The following is a 19,236-nucleotide window of genomic DNA, read 5'->3' as shown; positions in this document are numbered from 1 at the left end:
TTCGTACTACTAAATCTTGATACGCTGTCCTGAAGTTTTGGAACATGATTTGAATAAGGAGCGACAAAGTTTGTGCGCAGTTTGGTTAACCAGTTTAAGCTCCCAATTTGTGTTTTTTGCCATTGACCGTTCAGATGCAGTGCCCCACTGTGTTTCCAAATATAATTGTTTTGTTCCTGTTATTCATAAGTTTGTATGTACAAAACATCTGCTTTTTACTATCTTAATTGATTATGTACAACAATGATATAGCTTATATGTTGGATGACTGGTGTAAAATGAAATGATTAATATTTAAAAGTAAAGCTCTAACAATTAAAAAAACCCAGAAAAATTCCAAAATCATTTAAAGAGTAAGCATGAAGATATGTTTAATCTTAATGTTTGTTGAAGCAACATGGACGATTAATTTTGAGACGCGTATCATACTAATTTGCGATCATTCTGATACATACAGCTCACAAAATTAATTACAAATACCCCTTGCAATATCATCTCATGGCTAGAATTAATAATAAAATCTCTAAAATCTCATATATATAGTATGACCTTAACTCAATTGCAGCATACCACTAAAATCGACGTATCAATAATCAAACGACATAAATCAAGGCAACAGAGTTTGAGTTCTTTGATTTGCCTTGATGTAAAGCTACATGGTCATATAACACCTCAATAAATAATATTCCCTGACATTCATTACATCCGAGACGCCTTGTAAGTCAGATATTGATCTATATTACAGCAGTGAAAGTTCCCGGATGATATAGAATAATATGCATCAGTCCCAACCATCGTTCTTTCACGACTTATTTCCTTATGCGTGTCAGGAGCTGTATTTCTGATTAAAAATGATCAAGTCACCGCTCAATATTTGAAATGGCACCATGAAAATATACATCTTTCTTCGAATTTTTATTGAGCTTTCCTTTGTTATTGAAATCGAAATCTGTTTTCTAGGGTTCTTCTTATTTAAAGTCATCATGAATGGAACATTTCATTTATAATATATTACTTTTTTATTCATTGAATCTTTCTTAAGACTTCAAAGTTTATCAGTGCAAGTTATCTTAAAATCTTAGTGAATATTAAGGCGATGAATATATCGGAAATGAATAGTTTACTAATGATTAATAACCGATGAATTGTACAGTGTAGTAAGAATTGGCTATTGGGTCAACTACCTTTAGATTATCACTTGAAGGACATTAAAGTAGAGAAACATTTAATAAAAATTGATAAACAACATGGACAAAAATGTTTTTTAAACTTTGCAAAAGTTTTACAGATGTTTATATGTGATAATTAAGAAGTATGGTGTTCCCTAGCCTATATGATGTCCAAAGTGATGGCGATTCTTCTTTATTAACGCAATAACATAAAATAATTTAAATTAAAAGGACATTGTAAGACTATGTAAGGAAAATAAAGTGGAAGAGTTTCAGAGGGACTGCTTAGCAAGCATAATCAAAATTATCAATTCCAGTTACAACACGATTACATTAGGACGCCATCAGAATAAAATTGAAATTTCTTTTCCAGGATTCGTTTCTACTAAGCTCAGGGAAAGTATATAACCAGTTAATGATATTATTGGAAAGTCATCGCGAATTCGTTAAATGAAATGAAACTTACACCGTTTACAAACCGTAACCCCGTCGACTGGTACAGTAGTTTTTATCACGGTATGGTTCATTTAAACAATGATTTTATTTATGCATTTTAAATTGCTTTAAACTGAGTGACTTAAACCAGAATAACAATGAAATCTTCTTATATCAATAAGATTATATAATCTGATCTTTTATCTGAACACATAATCAAAGTTTTAACTAAAAGTGTGATTAGATAACAGCAAGAAAATTGATCAAAATGACACAATAAGAACACACAAGTTCAGATAAATATAAAGAAGCTCCAAAATCAACGACGCTCTCAGACTGTCGGTTCTTTATCTTACTTTATTAAGATTAGAAGAAATAAAAGTAGAGATTAGATAACGTGCACTACTGATGTTTCATCTTTGAAAATACATGAGTGAGTGAGTTGGGTTTTACGGCGAATCGACAAAAAATGGCCATATATCGCCGAGGAAAATACATGAAGAATTTATAGAATGAAATAATGATTTCAATAAAATTTAAATTAATATTAAACCATTTAAGTGACGTCGGTCTATTCTTGTAACCGTTTTCGTCAAATTGTCGTATACATCACAACTGCGTTTTGACTGTAACCTACCGTTCTAACATTACTTGAAAAATTAATGGGAATTCTTCTAAATCTCGTTTCGATATAATTATGGAGAAGTTCCAAATGATTGGAAAAGTCAAGTAAATCCTCACCATCCACCACGATGTGCTCAATTGTTGAATTTAAATATATCCCTTTATATCCTTAGTGATTTTAAAGAAAATGACAAAAATCTCAATGTGAGTTATATGGTCTTTACCAGTAAAACAAAGTTACATAGCCATAGAATATATCAGATAGATATGGTGGTGCAGATACGTTTCATGGAACATTAAGACGACTGCTTCTTCTAAAGATAAATTATCTGGTATAATGGAAGTAATATTAAGATTTTAATCTCTTTTCAAACTGTTCCTGAGTTTGTTATGTTCGTTGTGCGGGAAGGCAAAATTTGTACACTGTACATATCTTGTGTATAGAGTAAAACGTATGCAATAGTCTGAATATATAGTCCTTAGTTACTTTCAATGGAAAATTTATGTGTAAACAGCTCAGTAACTTTAATATCATTCTCAGCTATATAAGAAAGCTGTAATATGTGAACTGTTTACCAACTGCGCTGCTCTTTCACATAAAAATGGTTATTTACAGACCAAACCAATCAGGGTATGCTATAGTTTCGTCCGGTTGCAATATATTCTTCAAAAGGAGATTCTACAAAAAATTATTAACTCTCATAACATCAAACTTGTGTTGTGTTCGTAAAATGTGTATCCGTACTTTCAATCAATGTTGTTATATTTTCTGGTCCTTTAGGGTCATAGTGTTAATTGAATATTTCTGTTTTCTACCAAAACCAATCACTATTTTGCTTGACCGCATGCATATTCTTATAATACTTTTCGAACGCCTGCTCATGAAATTTAATTACACTTTTAATATTTCAGTTTTGTCTAGGAGAAGTAGGCGGCGAGAATTTCATAATTTGATTTTACATCCGACCAGACCAGATCGTTTAGGTTAATCCAGTCTACAGATAATACTTACGACAATCATTTTGCATAGTTGATTGTGACTTCTGAGCATATTACGAGGCATATCAATCATGAAACTTGACAAACTTCTCACAACAAGGCAATTATTGAAAGTGCAATTCCAAGATTTTGTATTTTTTTTAATTAAAAGGTGCAGTAAAGATAATCATCTTTACCTCATACATTTTCAGTGTCTATGTGTTATATGTGCAACGTCGGAATTTCAACCACAAATTTATGTATGAAAGCTAAATGACAGAAGCTATTTAAGATCTCTTATAAACATCGGAATTCACGTAGTCAATAAAGACGTATTAAAAAGTGATGATGCATTGTACAATTTATAAAAAGACAGAACTTTGGTCCGTCTGTAGATATCTACGCAGATAAAACCATAAAATCAATTCCGTTGAAAAAAAAAACGAGCAAAAAGGGAAGTTTTCGAGAAAAAGTGATTGCACTTTGTAAAATATATGGAATATCTCAAAAATGTTTTATCGACTTATTGTGATAATGTTTTGATTTCTCGTGAAAATATGTCGCCAAGTTTATTGCCCAAACACGACATTGCGAGGCTCTTAAACGTTTCCTTAGTATTCGGAGTAGTTGAGACTAAAATTGCATTTTTCTTTTTAGTATGATTTTCTCTAAATTTCGCGTGGCCCTTTCGCAGATATAAATTGTGAATGGTGAAATGCTGTGATAAAATGCTTTTAAAAAAATTGAGCTCATGTTTAGTTTTAGATTAAAATTTGTGTATTGTAGATAATTATAAAATTATCGAAAGGTTGAAAGCTTAACACTGAATTTATACAAAAATCATCACTTCGAACATCAGTACACACATTTAATGGATACCTTGAAAAATGAAATTTGTCTGTAAATACAAAATGGTTAGACGATAGACGTTGACATATTTTTTTCCATTAAAATATCATACAATATTCATAAAGTTCTATACAGTATAAATTATAACTATAAATTGTATGGTGGATCTTTAAAGTTTGTACGTAAACGTTTAAGAAGCAGATATGAGCCGTGCCATGGGAAAACCAACATAGTGGGTGTGCGACCAACATGGATCCAGACCAGCCTGCGCATCCGCGCAGTCTGGTCAGGCTCCATACTGTTCGCTTTTAAAGCCTATTGGAATTGGAGAAACTGTTAGCGAACAGCATGGATGCTGACCAGACTGCGCGGATGCGCAGGCTGGTCTGGATCCATGCTGGTCGCACAACCACTATGTTGGTTTTCCCATGGCACGGCTCATATAATAACTCTCATCATCGGCCGTCTGGTTTTAACTTGGGCAGTTTGTAACATAGGTTTTGAGGCGGTCTGATATTACGTTAAATCTGACAGCTGTTATTAGAATCGCTGTCAAAATGGAACAAAACACACAACGTCTTTCATCTACCAAGACAGAAATGAGTATTGACACTTTAAATTACTTGAAGATATTCGACAAACTTTCGTCGGCGCTGGCTGGGCTGGGAGAATACAAATCGATGACGGACATACTTTATTTACATGAGAATGGATAAAGTACACATCCTCAACAAAACAAAATGTCCAATCTTTGATTACGTCGATAGACGTTTCTTTACAATATACTCTTTCGTTGTATAAGATATGAGTTATTCAATTGGGAGAAGGTGACAGTAGATGAATTTAAGGCTGTGTAATATTCTTCAAACTTCAATTCAAAAAAATTGTTTAATTATAAAATAACAGAATCTTTATCAACCACATTCAATTTCTGTTATTTCCCGAATATCCTTTCTCTCTTTTTTGCGACCTATATCATACAAACAGTGTTCTTTGCCAAGATAATCTCGTGACAAGAACGTCCTATTTGTTGAGGGGACATAACTCAATAGGTGCTTACCACAAAACTTGACATATCAATAATCAAAGAACATAAATCAAGACAACGTAATTCGGAGTTCTTTTATTAGTCTTGATGTGAAGAACCATGGTCATACCAAACAATAAATAATATTTTCTGACATTCATTACATCCAAGACGCCTTCGAAGTAAGATATTAATCTACATTAAAGCAGCGAAAGTTTCCGGATATCAAGGATAGATGTTCGCCAGACTTAGACACCGTTTATCAAGACTTCTTTTCTCTTTCACATGTTATAAATTATTAGTTTGTATTATTAGCCCAACCACGTGCACAGTGACTATAAGAATTGCATAACCGAGAGGATTTAGTTATTCAAATGGTTATAATTGCAAAGGTCTGTCAAGCGTCCACTCCTCTTACTCCTTTGGTCGAACTAGGTCACCCGGTGTATCATATTATTGTATTATTTGTAAAACAATTATTTTGTATCAAAAAGCACCATATAAATGGTGATGTTTCCGTTACATCTGTATGTCTATGATTTTAAAGGGGGACATACAGTTAAGTCAGGTAATGCCATATCATTTTGAGCATATCGATATTTTCGGAATTTAGATTTTGGCACTTATTTTATATTTTTGCCACCATACGAACAGGGCTTGATCAAGTCTGCATGCAGGTAATCCCAAAGGAACTGATTCCAAAGTCTAGAAATCGAAAATTTGTTGAACATATTATATATTACGCTGCATGGTTGTATTGCGTTCAAGTATAACCTGAACATCTGCCGAAGTGAATATCTGGAAACATTCTCCCATTATCTTTAATTGATTATAATTAGCTATAATTAAATAAAAAGAAAATTAAGAAAAGAAAAAAGTTTCAGCAGATGAAGACAATTTCTAACCAAATTTTTATTTCGCAAACAAAAACATTTGATGTTCGTTATTCAGAAATTTACACTAAATCGTCACGAGCAAATTGACACTAGATATTTTAAATGTTGATTCATCATTGTTAATTATTGGTTTATATAAATTAATAAAATAAATGGCTATGGTGTTGTTCATAGTGCTATGATAGAGTTGAATATGGCTCAATTTACGTATAAGAGAAGTGATGGAAGTTTTCTAATATTCACTATGATCAATGAGGAGTTACTTCTGAAAATATTCATGAAGATCATAGACGAAAGGACATGCACTCGTATGTCTTCATTTTATACTGTAAAATATGCTTAGGAAATCGTGCATGCACTTTAGTAATTATTTCTTGCAAATTCTTAAAGAAGAATAATTATTTTCTTTTTTTTTCTTTAATAACTTACAAAGACTTCCGTGACAAACTGTCATAAAAAAGGCAATAACTCATAATTAGAATGTGAGTAACAAGATTCATTTGTCATTTCAAACAGTGTTGATCATATAACTTATAATTAGAGGTAGTTCAGTATATCAAACCCAACTGACTTAACTTTTAAATTAGGTTATTAAGCAGACTTAATTTACCAGCCTCTATTATACTTAATCATCATTATTAGGAAACTATCTAAACTGACTGTTAAGGTCTAAGATTGAACCTGTATTAAAAGACCATTAAAAGTATTAAAAGTGGTCTCTTAAAACACGTTTCACTGTACTTACATGGTTTTAAAGCACTACTTTAAATATTGAACATGCGCTGTTATAGTTAGAGCTATGGGGAGGGGGCGGGGGGGGGGGGGGGGTAATAAAAACGATAGATTAAATAAAACATTCCATATATTCAGTAATATTCCATTCTCATCCATCAGAGGTTCGTCAAAATCCCGAGGTTCATCCGGGGAACCATGGTAGATCTCTGGTATGCAAGAATGGTAATATTCAAACCTTTGACAAATGTTGAAGGAAGTAATTATCAGAAATAGGATTCAACTAGAACTTAACGTATTTTATGTTCATAACGGAAAATGTGGCAGTCATATTTTAAATAAAGGCATTATAAGCCTTTAAATGAAATGAAACTACACATTTACCATTTTAACCTTACAAATTAAAATAAGTTAGCGTTACCAGGCAGTCATTAGGTCACATATAACATTATTGGTACGTAGACTTTCTGATGTACATATAAAAAAACTATTGTTTGGAGGAGGTAACAGTGCCAAATACCTGTTTTTTTAATAATGACAGTTTTAAGTTTTCAGCTCCTTCTAGCAGGAAAGACAGAGTAATTTCCTCTAACATCTCACAACTATCAAGATATTACATTTGTTAAGACAATACTACATTGTATCAAGTCGTTCAAGAAGTGCAAGCATATTAAGCGGCCAATCTATCATAGAAACTGCCAAACATCCAGCGCAAAGACAATTATAGAAATAACATTTCTATAGTAAATGTTTGTATTGAACATTGCATAAAATATGTGATGCAGGCAAATTGCAAAAAAAAAACATCAGCACTTTTTTCTGCAGATACAATAGATCAAGAGCAGACGTTTGACAGCTGAAATACCTATAATATATGGCAATTGTGAAACGTAAAAATATAACTTTTCTATTTCTTTTGTACTGCTGCAATAATACGAGTGTAGAAATACATTGTATTATAAAAGATTTACAGTCTGACAAATAGTTTTAAACAGGCATGTACATGTAGAAGTAATAACAAACTATACTTTTATCTTAAAATGCTTTTATTGAAATTAAGTTCAAATGAATATGAGGAATGTACTAATAAAGTCATGTTTAACACTCGCTTTAGATTGATAAAATCTGACTGGCATTCTTATATAAAAGCTAAGCTTCGTAATTCAGACAACAAACAACAAGGCTTGCTTAAGCCCTATGGACTGCACAGTTTGGACAATAGAGCATGCTGGTGATAATTGAAAACATACATTATTTACTACCAGAATGTTTTAATTCATTCTATACTCATTTTATTTCTTTTCGGAGCAAATCATTCCTCAATGCCTAGAATTTGCTTCACCTGTTTTCTTTAATAAAGAATACATTACAAACTGTTGCATGTAATTAGACAAACGATTAATGGAATTTTTAATATACTCTATAACAAAAGTGAACCTTCATCTCTAGAATGTAAGTTACTTATTTATATTGACCATTACTCTATTCATACAGAGGTAAATAACATTAGTCTTCACGCCCTGGACGACGAGACAGTCATGTTTCAAACATTTTTCAAACAGTTATTTTAATTTCCGTCAGTTGTAATGTTGAGGCATCTATATACCAATATCTCAAATTCGGTGCGTTAAGAAATTGAATAGAGTCATGATTGCGTTTGAAAACACATGTAAGGTATTCAAAATAAATCACAGCTAGCAGGCCTCCACTGGCAGGTAAAACTGCAGATACGGACATATAGGCGAAGTATCAGAGTGTCATCGGAGAGTTGAAAACAGAGAACTTTCAGAAAACGTAATGAGAGGAAAATCTTACATTGCGACAAAAATATAGATTAGTATGAAAGACTCGATAGTTATCACGTCAACGATTAAGTACAAATTGCACTCCCAAAATATACTTTACATCCAGGACATGAACGGGTAAATATGTCAGCAACACATATCAGTGATTGTCTAAGAAAGTTAATTACTGAAATTCAATACACCCTCGTAAGTCATAAAGCAGCTTGTCTTCCACAATGTGCCCCGAGATAATTGAACACAATAATATGATACATCGTATTATTCTTAGCAAACAGTGAACATAAGACGTTAGAGTGTATCCTTTTATTCGTAATAAGATGCTGTTCGAAAGGTACAGGGAATGATATTGTTTAATCATACATTTTACACCGCGCTTAAACAATGCTATCCAATGTTTACACTTGTTCTTGTACTTGATAATTAAATAAATTTGTTCTTTCTTGTCTTGCAGGCACAGTACAGGTAGCAATTACATGATATGTTTTGGTTACTGTACCGCCGCTTTTGTTGCTCGGCGCGTAGCTACTTCTTAATTTTAGTTAATTATATATATTTCGGAAATTACATTACAATTACATTTTACAAATAGGAAAACATATTACAAGTACGAGGTACTTGTGATGTTGAAGTGATAGGTAATTATGACTGGTATTTCAGCATCACAAGTATAACTTGTAGCTTTTTCACTACAAATGGCAATTATTAATTCAACAAAGTAGGAAGATTCTAAGTCGATCTTGAATCCATGATAAAACCTGATAAAACGACATCGTCAATTAATTGTCGGGTCAGAGATGAGGTTTCAAAATTATATAAGGTTTAAGTTAAATTAATGTTGCAATTTTTACCCTTTGTCATTATCTTCTTTTTCGGTTTTATTTTTTGTATAATATAAAAATAAATTACTATTTATTTGTTAGAAGTATTTAAAAAGTTGCAAATCGAAACGTGCACGTTATAAGTGACAGAAATAATGAATTAAACTGAAAATTAAAGCTGTTGTTTGTCGTTAGATTTGTAAACAATACACTATTTACTTCACTGATGATAACACCGTATATGATATATTTCTTTGTTTAACAGAAGCCTAACATACGGCCGCCAATACAATATTCTCAACATATTTGCGTGAACATTTTTATGTAACTATTCTAAATTATCAAACTTTACTGCCCTAGTAGAAGATACGCATTAGACGTCAGCAGCCATCGGTTATTTTAACTGGGTGAACTTGTAATTTAGAGGCTCTTTATTGACAGGTTGAATTAGAAACACTGTCGAAGTGTAATATGACTTGACAAACAGCTTCTTTCACCAACCATGACAGCAATGAGTATTGACGCGATTCACCAAACATTGACTCCACAAATTACTTGAAGATACAAAGAAAACTTTCTTCGCTGGTTAAGAAAATACAAATCAATGATTGACATACTGCTTTTTTGATGAGAATATGGGAGAAGTATTTAGTAATCAGAACATTAAGTGATGTAAATTTTGTATTTGCTTCAATGAAATGAATAAACATATTATTTTTTTAAATGTCTAATATCTAATACTCTAAAATAATTTCTAAGTGATAATATTGATTAGTACGGAAGAGCCAGGACACCAACTCTAAATTTTGGCTAAGTAACTCGAAATTTCGGGTTAGGACGGACGGACGGACCGACTCAACCACAGACCGACCGACAAGTTCACTCCTATATACCCCCATAACTTAGTTTGTTGGGGTAAAATGATTTCACAGTATGATCTAGCCTATCAGAGGTACCCCACTTACTAAATATGTTGTAAACTTGGCCTTTGACCTCATGACAGCGGAAGTCATCTGCTAAACACAGAATAGCAAATAATTTATCTATGGTGTATGCTTTTTTTTTTTTTGGTTAAGTTGAACATCACACCCACACATTTATAGGTCATTGGTGACATTCCAGTTTTTTATGGTTGAGAAAGACCCCAAGTGCTCCTTCGTGCATAATTTCAGCCATGGACAGGCACATGGGTAGAACTGCTGACCTTCCACAAACCAACAGGATGCTTCCTAACATGAATTATGTATGTGTTCGGGTTTAACGTCTTTTTCAACAATTTATTAGTTAAGTCACATAAACGACGGTGTCTCCTTGTAGCAGTGAGCACAGTGCCCAACTTTATAGTGCTGCCTCACTGGAATATCACGCCGCAGACACGTGACATGATACTCCACCAAGTCACATTATACTGGCACCGGGCTGACCAGTCCTAGCACTACCCTCTTAATACTGAGCGCCAAGCGAGGAAGCTACTAGTACCATATTTTACGTCTTTGTTATGACGCGGCCGGGGATCGAACCCGCGAATACACCTTACATGACATTTCAAGTCCACAACAGTGAGGTGTATGTGGTTTGAAGCTAGTAACCCGAACCAATCGGCTACTGGAGCCTCTAAGGATTTTATTTATAGTTTCACTTCTGCAAGTCCAAGAAATCTCAAATAACTGACAGAAGGCCATCTTAAACCCATAGGCCATTGTACGAGTTAGACATAGCTACCCGAAACTTCGAGTTAATAAGTCGATATTTTGAGTTACGTTTCTAGTTACGTAAGTCGACATTACAAGGTAGTAACTCGAAATTTCGAGTTCGTAAGTCGTAATTCCGAGTTAGGATCTCGAGATTTCGAGGTAATTAATTAAACGCACATGGCACTAATGTGCTTCCGTAGATTAGTATATATGCCAGATATGTCATTATCGGTAAGATCGAGCGAAGGTATAAACCTGTGTAACATTCTTCCATATTTGTGTAAGAAAACTTTGTTGTTGTCAACATTATTTCGCGGCTCTAAACATTACAACCAGAAATCAAGTTATGCATGTCAAATCTTGTTAATTAACTGGTTTATAATGTAATATGCAATGAGTGAATGTTAACTTCCAAATAAAATGTAGTAAAACGGAAATTTAACGCAAAAAAGCCTGTAATTAGTTTAAATGTGCCTCCGCGGAAGATAAAATGTTATCTTCAAGGAACTGAGGAATACTAAACGCTGTAGTGACATAAAAACACAATTTAAAGTACAACAGAGACTATGCATTTCAGATTATTTTAATTGTCATATCCTCATATTTCTAACGGTTATTTCTTTTTGTGTCCAGTCTGATACAACATAGAGGGTCCTTTTCAAAGGTATTATCCGATGGTTAGTTCTTAGTATATCCTGTTTGTAGCGTCAACTTTACTCAATGTGTACATAAATGTACAACACTTGGCTTATCGATACTTAAAGACATTAACTGAGACAATTCAATGCGGAGTTCTTTGATTATCCTTGATTTAAAACAGCACAGTCGCTCTGATACTCATTTGGCCAGTCAGACATTGATCTCCATAAAAGCTGTTAAAGTTCGCAGATGTTTTGGCATGATGTGCCTCGTACAAATTTCCTCTCTTGTTTTTGACTGTTAGTCTGTGAATTACATTTAACTTCAACTTCTCAGTGGGGAAAACATTCAGTAAATAAACTGTCCTGTTCATTTGAAAATAACTGTTTTCGGGATATTTTATAACCAGTTTTGACAAGTTTTCAATTTCGCCTCCTTGAGTATTGGATTTAATACTATGTCATATCTGCATACTAAATCATGAAGATTAGGGAAAAGATATTTGAGCCATGCCACGAGAAAACCAACATAGTGGCTTTGCGACCAGTATAGATCCAGACCAGCCTACGCAGTCTTGTCAGGATCCATGCTGCTCGCTAACGGTTTCTCTAATTGCAATAGGCTTTGAAAGCGAACAGCATGGAGGCTGGTCTGGATCCATGCTGGTCGCAAAGTCACTATGTTGGTTTTCCCGTGGCGCAGCTCATTTATTGATTCTAATCATTCTTAAGTTTTATAAACGAACACCAATTTGTCTTAAAACATAACACTGCGACAGAATTGAGGTTGTGGGAATTTATCTATATGAAAATTAAAACAAGGTCTATAGGTTACTCTATTCTACATTGAAAGAAACAGAGAACGTCAGTGTAGATCATAGACAACTGGCGATGCACACAAATGTAATTTTTTACAGAGCTTGTAATTGAATTGTGTGTACAAAACTATCTGTGCACTTTTTCTGATTATTTCTGTCAAAGTTACATGTTGTAGATCTTTTCCACGGAAGAAATTTGTTTTCCCTATTACAACTTACAATTAGTTCTTAGACAAATCGTCATTATACAATCAACACATTCTGTTTAGGTCTATCTAACAGTCAATCAATAGGTCATGATTAATGACAATGACATTGTGTACTGACGCACTTATATCAGTATGTCTTCACAAATAGGTTAAATTGCTTTGAAAACAAAATTAATTTGCCCTATTTCATAACTAACTTTTGAAACAAATATTTAAACTAAGCTAGAGTCTGTTGTAAAGGTGTAATGTTCAAGCTAGTACGGGCGACAAATCATAATATCGAGCCGTGCCATGAGAAAACCAACATAGTGGGTTTGCGACCAGCATGGATTCAGACCATACGCGCAGTCTGGTCAGGATCCATGCTGTTCGATTTCAAAGCCTATAGCAATTACAGAAGCTATTAGCGAACAGCATGGATCCTGACCAGACTGCGCGCATGGTCGCAAACCCACTATGTTGGTTTTCTCATGGCACGGCTCATATTATCTTTTAGAAATGGCGGCAATATGTATTCCATTTAAAGAAGAAAACCTGAAAAAAGTTGTACGTAGGAGTACAATACAATAAAATAGGATAGCCATTGCAAATCGTAAAATTTCCTTTAAACAGATTTGTAATTATCATTGTTACATAAATTAATTCCAAAAGACGCCCTTACTTTCGAATTGTATTCCTGTGCAAGGAAGCATGTTTCTATGACAGGAAATAGAATATAACTATTTTCATCTAGACTGAAATATACATTATACAATCATCATCATCGTTTGCTGATGGTCGAAGTGAAAATCCCATGCGTCCGATAGCCTTACATTCGAAAACTGTTCAAAAAATTAAATTACTGTTTTAATTCCTCAATTCCTGTCTAGGAGAAATGACAGCAACAGGTTCATAATTTCATTTAACATATTAGAACTTCAAAGTAAATACATTTGTTACGGCAATCCTACATTTTATCTAGTCGTTCCAGAAGTATAGGCATATTAAGCGGACAATCAATCATAGAAACTGTCAAACATCCCGCTAAAAGGCAATTACGGAAATAGCAATACGTGTTTGCATTGAATATTGTGGACAATGTGCGATGTAGGGAACAGGTAAACACTTCATCACTTTTTCTGCTTATAAAATAAATTCTCTGCAAATGTTTGACACTTACAATTCCTGTAACACACGGAAAATTGCAAAACAAAGTTTTTATTTAGTTTACGTAGCTGCACATGATGTCAATAAAGCATTATCCAGAAACAAAAAGTAATGTAACAGTTATAACCTACCTTTTCTCGAAATAAGAATACGAAGACAGAACTAAAAGATGGGCTGCTTCTGCCTAAAACTGAAGGTCTCATTTTTTTACACATATAAAGAGTCAGTAGAGGTAGCGGCGATTATAGTGTCATCCGAACCACAATTTTCTTATGTGAAAATAAGTGCAAACAAATTTTGATACATGACCTCTTTTGATCTCACCTTTAGTCGCTTATATTTTGTTGTTGTTGTTTTTTTTTTAACTGTGACGGTGTGTATGTGTGTGTGGAGGGAAGTGGAAGTGGGGCTGCTGTTTTGAAGGGAAGTTGGACCTGTAATATTGTCGATGTGACGTTAAAACAAAAAAAAATAATATTACGGGGTTAGCGATTTAAAAACTATTGAGTGTGTATGTTGATATATTTTAGCAATTTAAATTTGAACGACGTTTAGTGGTTTACACACTTTTTATTTTCTTTCATATTTACAAGTACATATAAAATGTACACATTTTTGAGCAGAAAGTGTTCATTTTATGCGGACTGGAAACCACACTATTGTTGGGAAGGTCTTCATACCGTCTGTATTAACACTTAGCATATCGCCAAGAACAAGGCATGGACCGATATTTGACGAAATATTACGCCGGGAAGATTGACATCAATAAGGTAGAGCAATCGGACAGAATACTGTTTAGATCAGTCTTTATTTGCGTTTCAAGTTATTCTATTTTGGTACACTCAATCCGCCTAAAATAGCTTTATTCGTTGTAGTCAGTGGTGCGTTCTACCAAAAGCTTAAAGCGTCATTGCTTCCATGATTAAGTTCAAATTGCTCTCGGAAGAGATATATTACTTTCAGAGCATTAATGGGTAAATACGCCAGCAGCACACGTCAGTGATTCTCTAATATAGATAACAACTAAATTAAATATACCATCGTTAGTCACAAAGCAGATTATCTTTCCCAATATGCCCACGGATATCTTTTCTTAAATACCCACAATAATTGTGTTCTAGAAACATGCTATTTTTGTAAGTCAGACTATTTTCTGATAGAATGTTGTTGTCTTCGAAAATGGAATTGTTTTGTTAAATGAAACGTACTTTTGAAATAGGCTTGTATACAAACCTTACATTCTTCGGACATGCAACATAACCTAAAATTGCAGCAATTATAGAATAAGGGGGATTAACTAGAATGTGTCTGTAGAACACAGGGTGTGCCACCCATTGGTACATTTGTCACAAATAAGGGGCAATTATTCAAATATTTGCAGTGTTAATGGGGTTGAGCCTAAACAAACATTTTATGAAAAGGATTCATTATTCTAGGCCATATATTTTAGAGCTATGAGCATCACAAACAAAAAATCCACTATTTTGGCTATTTCAAGGGTCATAACTCTGTAATAAGCGCAAAGTTTCTCAAGAAGAATGCCAAGTGTGAAAGGTCACATCACGATAAAGACTCAAGCAAAGTTTCATGAATTTACATTAAATACTTTTTGAGCTAGGCACATAATTAGGTGAAAATATGCATTTTTGTACTATTTCAGGGGCCATAAGTTTAAAAAATGGGGGTGGAGCCGGCCAAAAAATAAGAGGTGTGCAAGTTTATATCATGATAAAGACTTATGCAAGTTTTCAACCATTTCATATATTAAATACTTTTTGAGCTAGGTGCTTCAAAATGTGAAAATGTGCATTTTTTACTATTTTAGGGGTCATAACTCTGAAAACAGGGGGCTGAGACAAACTAGAATGTGTCTGTAGGACACATGGTGTGCCCCCAATGGTACATTTGTCACCAATTAGGGGCAATAATTCAACTGTTTGCAGTCTTAATGGGGTATAGCCTCAACAAACATTTTATGAAAAGGATTCATTATTGTAGGCCCTATACTTTTTGAGCTATGAGCATCACAAACAAAAAGTCCACTATTTTGGCTATTTCAAGGGCCATAACTCTGTAATAAGAGCTAAGATTCTCAAGAAGAATGCCAAGTGTCAAAGGTCACATCACGATAAAGACTCCAGCAAGGTTTCCTGAATTTACATCTAATACTTTTTGAGCTAGACACAATTAGGTGAAAAAGTGTTGCTTTTTTACTATTTCAGGGGCCATAACTTTAAAAATAGAGGAAGGAGACAGCCAAAAAATTAAAGGTGTGCAAGTTTATATCATGATAAAGACTTATGCAAGTTTTCAACCATTTATATTAACTACTTTTTGAGCTAGGTGCGTCACAAGGTGAAAATGTACATTTTTGACTATTTCAGGGGCCAAAACTCTGAAAATATAGGGCGGACCCAAATGAAAAATAGGAGGGGCGCAGGTTCATATCATGATTAAGACTCCTGCAAGGTTTCATGAATCTATATCAAATACTTTTTGAGCTAGGCAAGTCACAAGGTGAAAATGTGCATTTTTGACTATTTCAGGGGCCATAACTCTGAAAATAGGGGGCGGACCCAAATGAAAAATAGGAGGTGCGCAAGTTCATATCATGATTAAGACTCATGCAAGGTTTCATGAATCTATATCAAATACTTTTTGAGCTAGGCGTGTCACAAGGTGAATATGTGCATTTTTGACTATTTCAGGGGCCATAACTCTGAAAATAAGGGACGGAGCCAGACAGGAAATAGCAGGTGTGCAAGTTCATATCATGATTAAGACTCATGCAAGGTTTCATTAGTCTATATTAAATACTTTTTGAGCTAGGCGTGTCAAAAGGTGAAAATGTGCATTTTTGACTATTTCAGGGGCCATAACTCTGAAAATATGGGGCGGAGCCAGATGAAAAATAAGAGTTGCGCAAGTTCATATCATGATTAAGACTCATGCAAGGTTTCATGAATCTATATCTATACGGACGGACGCACGGATGCACGGACAAGATCAAATCTATATGCCCCCACCACTCATGGGGGGGGGGGGCACAAAAATAGGAGGTGTGCAGGTTCATATCAAGACAAAGACTCATACAAGGTTTAATCAATTTATATGAAATACTTTTTGAGCTAGGCACGTCACAAGGTGAAAATGTGCATTTTTGACTATTTCAGGGGCCATAACTCTGAAAATAGGGGGCGGAGCCAGACAAAAAATAGGAGGAGGTGCACAAGTTCATATCATGATGAAGACTCATACAAGGTTTAATCAATTTATATGAAATACTTTTGAGCCAGACGCGTCACAAGGTGAAAATCGGTATTTTTGCCTATTTCAGGGGCCATAACTCTAGAAATAGGGGGCAGACCAAAATGAAAAATAAGAGGTGCATATCTTGATTAAGACTCATGCAAGGTTTCATGAATCTGTATCAAATACTTTTTGAGCTATGCGTGGCACAATGTGAAAATGTGCATTTTTGACTATTTCAGGGGTCATAACTCTAAAAATAGGGGGCGGAGCCAGACGAAAAATAGGAGGTGCGCAAATTCATATCATGATAAAGACTCATGCAAGGTTTCATCAATTTATATCGAATACTTTTTGAGCTAGGCGCGTCACGAACTTCGAACGGACGGACGCACGGACAAGACCAAATTTATATGCCCCCACCACTCATGGGGGGCACGAAAAGGAATTAACCAAAATACACAAACATACATGTTGAAGAAGCTAACAGGGCTCCGCCTTTGAACAATCAGTGACAATACACCACTGGGCAGTTTATTTTTTAAACTTGTTTACTAGTGTAAAACCTCACTGTTTAACCGCTAATATGTTTCTAAAGTAAAGGAACAGTGTAAATAAAATTACCTCCGCCAGGCAACACCCTTACACACGTAAATTGAACAGCAGGAACACATTGTAAAACACAAATATGCTCGTAAAGATATGTAAAAGAAAGCCCACTGACCCGTGAACGTATGTACTCGATGACTTTGCAGAAGGCACTTTGATTAATATGCGAAAGTCATTATCCTGCAACATATACATTGTAATACAGAGTTTGCTAAATGCATCATTTACAAAACGAGAGAAATGCAGAAAACACACACTTGTCTGTTTTATAATTGCTTATATTTGCACAGTTATTCCAATATCTTACAAGTATTATTGCAATGCCATAAAATGCGGTTTAATAGGAACTCCCACAAGTCCACATCAGTGCAGTCTTGCGAGGGCATGAGTAGATGTCTGGAATTATAACCACTTTCAATTTCAAAGTCATATACCTGCTTTTGGCGTTAACCCTTGATCGGCTTCAGCAGGTTCCATGATTGATGAAACATTAATGAAAATAACACTGACATTTTTTCAAGACCAGTTTTCTCTCCCCGTTTCTATCAATGTAACAACATATGTTTTATAGATGTTTGCCGGTTTGTTATTCTTTGGCAAGTATAATTATGTTTCGAGAATGCGAAAATAATCATACGCCTTATTTAATATAAGTGTTGTTATCAGTTTTTTTTGCCATATTATTTTTTTACAAAAAGTTATCTTTTGATATTTTGGCGTAAGTTCACTGTTTAGTCCGAGCATATAACTCGTAAATTAGACTGTCACCTACATATAAAGTATGTTTTCCAACACATGAAGCTGTATCATTTTACATGAGATGAAACAAGAGAACAACATAAAGTGTGCAGAATAACGGAATACTTTATAAACAATTAAATCGGCATAAAACACGGTAGTTCCATAAGAGTAGTTTAAAAACTATGCTTGATAAAGAACAATTTCTATTAGAAATGGAAAGGCATTGATAAACAACTGAAAATATAAAACGAAAAGTTTCGATATTTCGTATTTGGTCGCAACAGAAAAATGTTTTCTGTTACTTCAGAGGAGCCTGTGTCGTATTTTTCATATAAACAATCTTTAGTAGAGATAGATGTCATCTGTAAATGAGAATTCCTAGAACCATAACAGTAAATCATAGGCTGCCAAATGGCGTTCAATAACATTGCCAGATCATGGGCCAAGGCCATTGAAAATTACTATTTCGATCAGTAAAACATTATAATTTCTGTTTCCATAATTATACATTTGCCGGAAATAAATAGTATATTATCTTAACTAAAATGACAAACTTTCTTCAATACCGTTATTACATAAAGAGAATTGCCACGGGAAAATGAAATATCCTGTTAGCATAGATATGACAAACACACCAGCTAAAATAGTCTTCCTGGCGCTTCAATAGCAAACGTATCTGTACAATAAAGAAACAATTAGAATATTGATGTTATTCATTAAAGCCGCCGAAAACGAGTTGACTTAAAATTTCTCTACTTTTTATTGCAGATTGTTGAACATGTTGAAGCGTCAGTTTCTG

At 34.2% G+C, this 19,236-nt stretch overlaps 1 protein-coding gene across 1 annotated transcript in view; it reads right to left on the bottom strand.

Annotated features, from left to right (window-relative positions):
• LOC123554482 (neuroligin-4, X-linked-like) overlaps window positions 1–19,236 on the bottom strand; it is a 413,210-nt gene that overhangs the window by 347,202 nt on the left and 46,772 nt on the right. The gene's annotated exons all lie outside the window — the stretch shown is intronic.

The sequence above is a fragment of the Mercenaria mercenaria genome, chromosome 7, assembly GCF_021730395.1.
Source record: "Mercenaria mercenaria strain notata chromosome 7, MADL_Memer_1, whole genome shotgun sequence".
NCBI classification, from domain to species: Eukaryota; Metazoa; Mollusca; class Bivalvia; order Venerida; family Veneridae; genus Mercenaria; species Mercenaria mercenaria.
Note: the sequence above shows the minus strand (reverse complement) of the source record. Positions and strands in the feature narration are given on the sequence as shown.